We start from the raw sequence: 8,492 nt of genomic DNA on the forward strand, positions 1-8,492 counted from the left end.
ATGCCCACAGGACAAAGGACTTTTTCATGGCGAATAACATTCTTTTGAACCATCTAGCGTGTTCACCTGAAGTGAATCTCATTGAAAATGTTTGGGGTGGATGACAAGGGATGCCTATAGAAATGGACGTCAATTCCAAACAGTGCATGATCTTCGTGAAGCCATCTTCACCACTTGCAATAACATTCCAGTCAGCCTTCTGCAAACGCTTATATCGACCATGCCAAAGCGAATGTTTGAAGTTATTTGCAATGTTGGACATTTTCTACCCTGTTTAGGACTTCTTTTTGGTATGCTCTTAAACTTTTGGCCAGTTAGCATGTAGGCTAATTTCATAGTGTTCATATTTTTCCTATTAAATGCTATTTTTTTAGTTTTATTTTCTCTTTTCTTATTTTCATCTTTCAAAGCTCTACTCAAATAAGTGGTTGAGTTTAACAATGCAAAATGCATATTTTTTATGTTCATTGGCCTTAAAATTTTGGCTAGCAGTGTATATGAACAATCGTCCATTCAGTGTAGCACAAACTGTACAGGCCTAGCATGGCCAGGAGGGTTAAGGCGTTCGACTCGTAATCTGAGGGTCACGGGTTCGAATCCCGGTCGCACCAAACGTGCCTGCCCTTTCAGCCGTGGGGGCATTATAATGTGAGGTCAACCCCATTATTCGTTGGTAAAAGAGTAGTCCAAGAGTTAGCGGTGGGTTGTGATGACTAACTGCCTTCCTCTAGTCTTACACTGCTAAATTAGGGACAGCTAGCGCAGATATCCCTCGAATAGTTGTGCGCGAAATTCAAAACAAACAAACTGTACATGTATTGTTTTAATCACACAACTTTGCACAATAATAAAAATCACGAAACCGTACAATGCTGCATACCATATATTCCCGACATCAGCATAAAACTAACCAACATTTAGCAAAAAATAGTAACAAATATGACATTTCAGTTAATACCAAATTTATTCAAAAACCAGGCACAAAGCTGAGGTTTATACTATGTAAAAGATACACTGACAAACACAACACCAACAATATTTATAAAATACAATGTGATAACTACCACGACTTCCATATTGAAGAAACAAATAGAGAAATGGAAACCAGATTCAAAGAACACAAAAAGTCACCTTCATACGTTTTCGAATACTGCAAATCAAATAAACACAATATAACCATAGAAAACACCCAAATAATAAATAAAGAAACAAATATAAACAAACGCAAAATTAAAAAAGCCTTATACAACAATTCAAGCTCAAAATAAACCAATACAAAGGAACACTTTTAAACCTATATTAATAAATATAATCAAAATCTAAGCACGCCCTCTACATTTTTACACTCAGTTACACAACCGCTTTAAACATGTGGTCACCTCTCAGTCAGTTACCTCTTTCTTTCTTTGTGAACCTGACAATGACCGAAGAGGGTCGAAACGTTGTTCGCTCTTCTACATAGTACTTTCTCTATCCATACCGCTGTTTTTACATGTATATATATATATGTTTCTCTACAAGTGAGTTTTCTCTTCATTTCGGTTAACGATAGATGATAGTGAAGGCAACTTGCCAACACAATCCACTGCCACCTCTGGGTTACTCTTTCATTAATGAATACTAGGATTGACTGTACATTATAATACCCATACGGTTGAAAGGGAGAGCATGTTCTGGGATGGCGATTCAAACTCGCCAGTAGAGCGCTCTAACCGCCAGTCCTTGAGAAAGGCAGTCTCATGAAGGGAAATTTAAATTTGTTTTTTATGAAATTTTATCAAACTGAACTTTATTCTCTAAACGCTAAAATCTAAATCTAAAAGGTATTTTCATTGAATAAATCTTATTGCGTTATAATTCAAGTTCATAATACGTTTTAAAAGGACTAAATTATAGATTATTATTATTATTTGTTTCTAATCAAGCACAAAGCTACACAATTGGTTATCTTTCCTCTAATCACCACTGGTATCGAAACCAGGATTTTAGTGTTATAAGACTGCAGACACACCGCTGTGACACTGGGGTCTTAGATTATTAATTGATATTGAGTTATCAATATAACAGAAGGTAAGCACATACTTTTAAGAAGTTATTATTTTGTTCATAAATAACTATTCAAAAATAAAAAACAAGTTACCCATACTTGAACAGAAATCAGTCCTACGGGAATGCCTAATTTTTGTCTGTCTGTTTGCAATTAGGCACAAAATTTCATAATGGGCTCTCTGTGCTCTGCCCACCACAGGTATTAAAACTCAGTTTCTAGTGTTGACATACTGCTGTACTACTGAGGAGCTAGATGCCGATTACTTTATAAATATTTTGTGATTAAAAGTTATATAGTTCGTACAGTATATACAAAAAGTAATGATATTGTTAAAATGTATATTTAAAACTATCTATATTTTTGTTTATATATTAAGCTATTAATGACTTTTTGCTTTTCCGACCCAAATATGCTGAAAGTTTTATTAAAAATACCATTAGTTTTATATTTATATCTTATATATTTTTACATTGTTCTTTTTTTCTTCACATTTGCTGGTGCGGTGGTGCATTTGTTGGCTCATACATATATTGTTTGTTTGTTTTTTGGAATTTCGCACAAAGCTACTCGAGGGCTATCTGTGCTAGCCGTCCCTAATTTAGCAGTGTAAGACTAGAGGGAAGGCAGCTAGTCATCACCACCCACCGCCAACTCTTGGGCTACTCTTTTACCAACGAATAGTGGGATTGACCGTAACATTATAACGCCCCCACGGCTGGGAGGGCGAGTATGTTTAGCGCGACGCGGGCGCGAACCCGCGACCCTCGGATTACGAGTCGCACGCCTTACGCGCTTGGCCATGCCAGGCCCATACATATATAATAAAAGTATTATTTGTACATAATTATCTCGTTAACACCATCCACCGCCAACTAATAGCTGTTCATTGCTTAAATATTCATTAGCTAAAACTGAAAAGGTAGAATTTAATTTCTCAATACAAATGCCTAATATTTAAATCTATAGTTACAACCTCTGTAACACTTGAATTCTGTTCCTCACTATAGAGTTTCTCATTCACTTCATCAGTGTATTTGCGTGTTTGTTTTAAAGCATAACCATATTGGACTATCTGTTGTGTCTATTGCAATGAATCCAAAAGCGGATCTTAATGCCCCTATGCCTGAAATGGCATGTTCGATTATGGGGATCCGAATCTGCGAGTCGAGCGCCCTAACCACCAGGCTTTGGGAAAAGCAGTCTCAAGTGATCTAGCAGTTAGGATGCTGGACTTTGGTTTTAAAGATACATGTCTTTACCAATAAGATAAGATCGTGCTCCACATCTTCTTTTTATTTGCTGCCCTCACATAGCTTTATCCATGATTGTTTGATAGCCGTTTTTATCTTATTGAACATCAGAAGCATGAGGGTCTCTTGAAGCTCTTGCTACCCTTATACTTGTTTAATCAGTCAACTTACTTTAGGAATTTATTTCATATTCGTATTGCTCGGAACTCCAACGGTTTTGAATAGGCAGACTGGGTACTTTGTTTTAATTAAAGTTTTAATACCCATACCATCCGTCTTCGATATACATTTGAAAAATAAATATATTAATTCCTGGTGTTCTTTTGTTTAATGGGGGGTTTATTTTTCTATTGCAGAATTTTCCCAGATAACTGCTTAATATTTATGACGTTCCATCGTGAACCAAAATAGGATTCGAAAGAACAGTAATAGAACATTCGGGCAAAAATAACTTTAAACATTAAAGATTCGGTCCAAATAGCACTTTGAAACTTTTAATGCTGATAGCTAAGGCTGTACACGTATAAAAACACAAAAAAGGTACGCATGTTAGATTTACAAGGAAAAAAAAATCCGCTCAAATTATTATAATTATTGTTTTGCCAACATATAACAAAGAGAATTTGGTATATTGTACCAAAAACTTTTGTATAATGTTAAATAAGGTGTGGCCTGGCATGGCCAGGTGGGTTAAGGCGTGCGACTCGTAATTCGAAGGTCGCGGGTTCGCATCCCCGTCGCGCCAAACATGCTCGCCCTTTTAGTCGTGGGGGCATTATAATGTGACAGTCAGTCCAACTATTCGTTGGTAAAAGAGTAGCCCAAGAGTTGGTGGTGGGTGGTGATGACTAGCTGCCTTCCCTCTAGTCTTACACTGCTAAATTAGGGACGGCTAGCGCAGATAGCCCTCGAGTAGCTTTGCGCGAAATTCAAAAAACAAACAAACAAAACAATTAAATAAGGTATTGCGAAGGTCGTAGAGGTCTTGAGAAGTCGAGATATTTTTTCTATATTTTATATAAGCTAAAAATGATGTTATCATTATCTCTTGAAATTAGTTTTCTTACAATTATTAGGTGTTACTTTAAATTTAAAAAAAATTACAGGTTGAAACAGGAATTACCAGTCAGTAATAGACAGTCATTAAATCACTGTGACATGTAGATACTTAATGCTTGGTATACTAGTGTAAACAACCCCTATATTATGTATGAAGTGAAGAAATAAAAAAGTAGCCAATAGCTACAATAAATCATTATAAACTGTATCAGCTAACTACTAGATATATTTATCATCATTACAATGTATAAAGTTAGCTACCATATGAACTAGTCCTTTGCTCAAAGTTAAGCATAAAAGAGCCAGTAAATAACATGAATAAAAAACTGGGAATTTAAAAACCTTCAAAAAAGAATAATAAAAAAGTAAACAAACAAGTCTGAAGATACTGCAGATATTATTTACTCAAAGTAGGAATTACTATTTTGACTCCAACAAATGCAATTCTAGGTAACAGAACGGAGTTAAAAATAGGGGTTTGTAGTTTGAATAAGTAATGTCTACAGTATTTCCAGTCTTGTTTGTTTACTTTGTTTTACATTCCCTATTTACAGATGTTCTAAATTTATCTTGTGTGTAACTTTGATTCAACAACTGGCTTTTCTGTCAAAGTGTGATGAAAGTCATTTCTAAGTTTTTCATTGGCACCGTGTATGTTACTAATTCTTTCTGGTCCAGCATTAATCACAATTTCTTTCAGATTGCAATTTCAAAAACAACAACAATAAGTTTGTGGAGTTTTAACGTTAAGATCCGGTGTTGGATTCCACACAGTGGACACAACAGACTGCCCAGTATGGCTTTGCTCTAAAACGAACAAAGATACTGATCAAATGTGGAAAAAGTGTTAGATAACTTATTAAATATTAAGGCATATTTCTTATAGACAAAAAGAGTGGTTGCGAGTAAAACATCAAATTGACTCACAAAGGCTATAAAGGATAAAATTAAAAAAAACATTTTAAATTTAAGAATTTTAAATTGATTGGAGTGATATGAGATTTGGAGGATTATAGTTTGTTATTGTTTTGAATTAAGCACAAAACTACACAATGGGCTATCTGTGCTCTGCCCATCACGGGTATCGAAACCGGTTTTAGCGTTGTAAGTCCGCAGACACACCGCTGAACCACTGGGAGCGGAGGATTATAGGAGGTCAGAAGAGTTGTATGTTTGCCAAAGAGATAATTAGGAAATCCAAAAAGCATATGGAAAAGGTTGATTGAAAATGTGAAAATTAATAGTAAGGGTTTCTTGAAATACGTTACAGGTAAGAAAAGTGTTATCACGAGAGTTGGACCTTTGAGTGATAATACAGAAATCCTAATATCTAATGATTATGAGATGGCTGTGTTATTAAATTCTACTTTATTCATTTTTACTACTGAATATTTAAGCAATAATCTTCATCTTGAACAGTTTCTAGATGGAAACAAGATTCAACAAAATATAACATTAATTCTTAATTTATTAAGAGAAAATGAGAAGTTCCTGGAACAGGTAATATCTAGTCAAGGGTTTTGAAGGAGGTTTAAAATTGGATATGTGAGTCATCTGCTACTATTGTTCCTAAGTCCTTGAATAGTGAGCAGGTACTAAAAGATTGGAAGTTGGTTAATATTATTCCTCTTTTAAGGGAGGTAGTAAAATTGTCCCAGTAGTTATAGGCTTATTTGTCTTACATCGGTGGCGGAGAAGATATTTGAAAGTGTGATAAAAGATATTTTACAAAGTCATTTAACAAAGTTTAAAACTTATTGGATAGTCACCATGGTTTCATCACGGAAAAATCTCGCCTTTCTTTTATATTCTTTGAAGAGGTTGCTGTAGATAATGGTGTGGGTTTGAATTTGGTACATCTAGATTTTAAGAAAGCATTTGATAAATTGCCATATAAAGAGCTTGTTAAAAAGTTGTATCTGTAGGTCCGAGAATAATTTATTTTATTGGATAAAATTGGCTGGAGGAAAGAAAGCAGAAGATTGTTATAAATAAAGTTCAGTTGCGCTGGATTATTGTCATGACCATTGCACATCCTAGCTGAAAGTTAAGAACTTTGCTCTTTTTGATTTACAAGAGTGGCATAGATGAAAGAATTGTTCATGAGATTATTTAAAAGTAGCTGATGGCATTAAAGATTAGTGTTGCTGGCTGTGAGCAAGATTCTACTGCCTTACTAAAGTATTTAGATTACTTGGTGAATAAGGAGACTAAAGCAGATGACCTTTGATCATAATAAATACAAGATAATGCATGCGAGGTTCACATTTTCAATTATAAGTATGTTTTTGATGGGAATAACCTTAACAGTGTTAGGGAAGAAAAATATCTTGATGCTCTGGTTGATCTGTCTTTTAAACTGTCCAAGTAATGTACTGTTGACAATGGTGGTATAAGCAAAATTGTAGTTAGTATTTAGAGAAATATTGAACACACATCTAAAGAGGTTATAATGTCGTTGTATCGGTAACTGATTAGGCCACATTTGGAGAACTATGTTCATTCATGCTCTTTGTATTGTAGAAAGGACATTTAGTTGTTGGAAATAGTTTAGAGAAAGGCTACTAGGATGATTCCCGGAATTAAAAGATTGTTATACGAACATTTCTGAACTTGTTTTCTCTTCAATAGAAGAAGAGTTGGAGTGGGATTTCATTGAGGTGTTTAATATTGTTGAAGGGATTGATAGTTTTGATGCATCATCTTTTTTCTTTCTTCTTGATAGTGAGAATGGTAAGACAATATGAACACAAATATAATTATTGTAGAGTATGAGTCATCTTCAGCGTTTATAACTTATTTTCCTAACAAGGTGGTTGACCTTTCGAATAGTTTGCTTTGGCGAATTGTGGTAAATGCAGTTAATATAAGGGTTTATTTGTTAGTTGGTTTCTTGTTAAGCACAAAACTGCACAGCGGTTTATTTGTGCTGAGCCTACCAGTAGTATCAAAACTCAGTTTTTAGCAGTGTGATTCCTCATACTTACTACTGAGCCACTGGATTCCTAATTTGATGGAGTTAAATAAAGATTGAATGATAAGGACTAACTTTAAATTTTTTGAGAGTTTAGTTCAATATACTAGATAGAATGGCTTAGATCGACCAAAAGGCCTCTTTTTGTCTTTTAATGTTATGCTATTAAAAGATATAATAATCTGACATATTAAAATATATTCAACAAGCTGTAATGAACGTATTTTTTACGTATAATGTAGAGCTATTTAAAATGTTTTTATTTAATATCTAGAGTAATTTTTTGAATTATAATATAATCAAATGTATAACCAATTATAAAGTGAAACATTTATAAACAGTTTCAATGTAATTACTTCTAACTTGAAATATTAATATTTGAGAGGACTCTAGTATGTAAGATTTCAATGTAAAACAAACGGTATCTAATTAATTATGAGAGTAACGTTTGTGTGGGCATACATACAACTTTTCAAACTTACTAAACTATGCAAATATGAAATTAGAAGTAGGAAAGTACGGAAAACGTCACCATATGCGTAAGGAATGTATTGGTATACAGTACTATGCATTGAAAAGGGAAAGATACACTACATGGGGACATCCGACCATCACACCCATAGTACTTGTTGAACATCTCATTCCAAAACCATGGGCATTAATATGGAGTTGGTTCCCCCTTTGCTGCTGTAAAGTCTCCAGGCTTGTGGGAAGGCTTTTACTAGATTTTAGAACATTGCTGCAGGGATTCGCTCCTATTCAGCCACAATAGTATTATTGACCTCGGACACTGATGTGTGGCGATAAGGCCTGGCTCGCAGTCGGCGTTCCAATTCATCCCAAAGGTGTTCTATGGGGTTGAGGTCAGAGCTCTGTGCAGGCCAGTCAAGATCTTCCACACCAACTTTGGCAAACCATGTCTTTATGGACCTCGCTTTGTGCACTGGGGCATTTTCATGCTGAACCAAAAAAGGGACCTTCCCCAAACTGTTGCCACAAAGTTGGAAGCACGCAAGTCTCTAGAATGTCATTGTATGCTGCAGCATTAAGGTTTTTCTTCACTGGAACTAAAAAGCCTAGCCCAGACCATGAAAACCAAGCCCAGATCATTATTCCTCCTCCATAAAACTTTACAGTTGGCACTATGCATTCCTGCAGG

This window comes from Tachypleus tridentatus, chromosome 1 (assembly GCF_004210375.1).
Source record: "Tachypleus tridentatus isolate NWPU-2018 chromosome 1, ASM421037v1, whole genome shotgun sequence".
Lineage (NCBI taxonomy): Eukaryota > Metazoa > Arthropoda > Merostomata > Xiphosura > Limulidae > Tachypleus > Tachypleus tridentatus.